The sequence below is a fragment of the Populus euphratica genome, unplaced genomic scaffold (assembly GCF_000495115.2).
Source record: "Populus euphratica unplaced genomic scaffold, PopEup_1.0 scaffold820.1, whole genome shotgun sequence".
In the NCBI taxonomy this organism is placed as follows: Eukaryota; Viridiplantae; Streptophyta; class Magnoliopsida; order Malpighiales; family Salicaceae; genus Populus; species Populus euphratica.
In genome coordinates this window covers 20,488-20,910 of record NW_011500679.1, presented here as the reverse complement: position 1 = coordinate 20,910, position 423 = coordinate 20,488, and positions in this window count along the sequence as shown.

The following is a 423-nucleotide window of genomic DNA, read 5'->3' as shown; positions in this document are numbered from 1 at the left end:
GGTTGACTTGTATCTTTACTCATTTTGAAATCAATATTTCAGTATTAGATTAAGTAATTAGTATTCTAACTCAAATATGTAAGATAATAAAAAATGAGTTTAATAAAAACTAGTAAAAGAAAAGGAAAATGACTGAACATAAACTTTATTAAGAACAATTAACAACCCTTATTACATTATGGCATTGGATTGAAAGATTAAATAAACCCCAGCAAACCCGATGATTGGAAGATGGTTTGCCTTTATTCCTCACAAAAAATATTATGTTACTAACATAAAACAAATCTCTAATTTTTTGGTCCCATATATATATATATCGAATATATATGCACACGCATGCATGGCGCCATTTCTATGCATAACTACACATCCCATACTGACATACAGTCCCTTTCTTGCACTCGTTGTTGAAACCTCCACAAT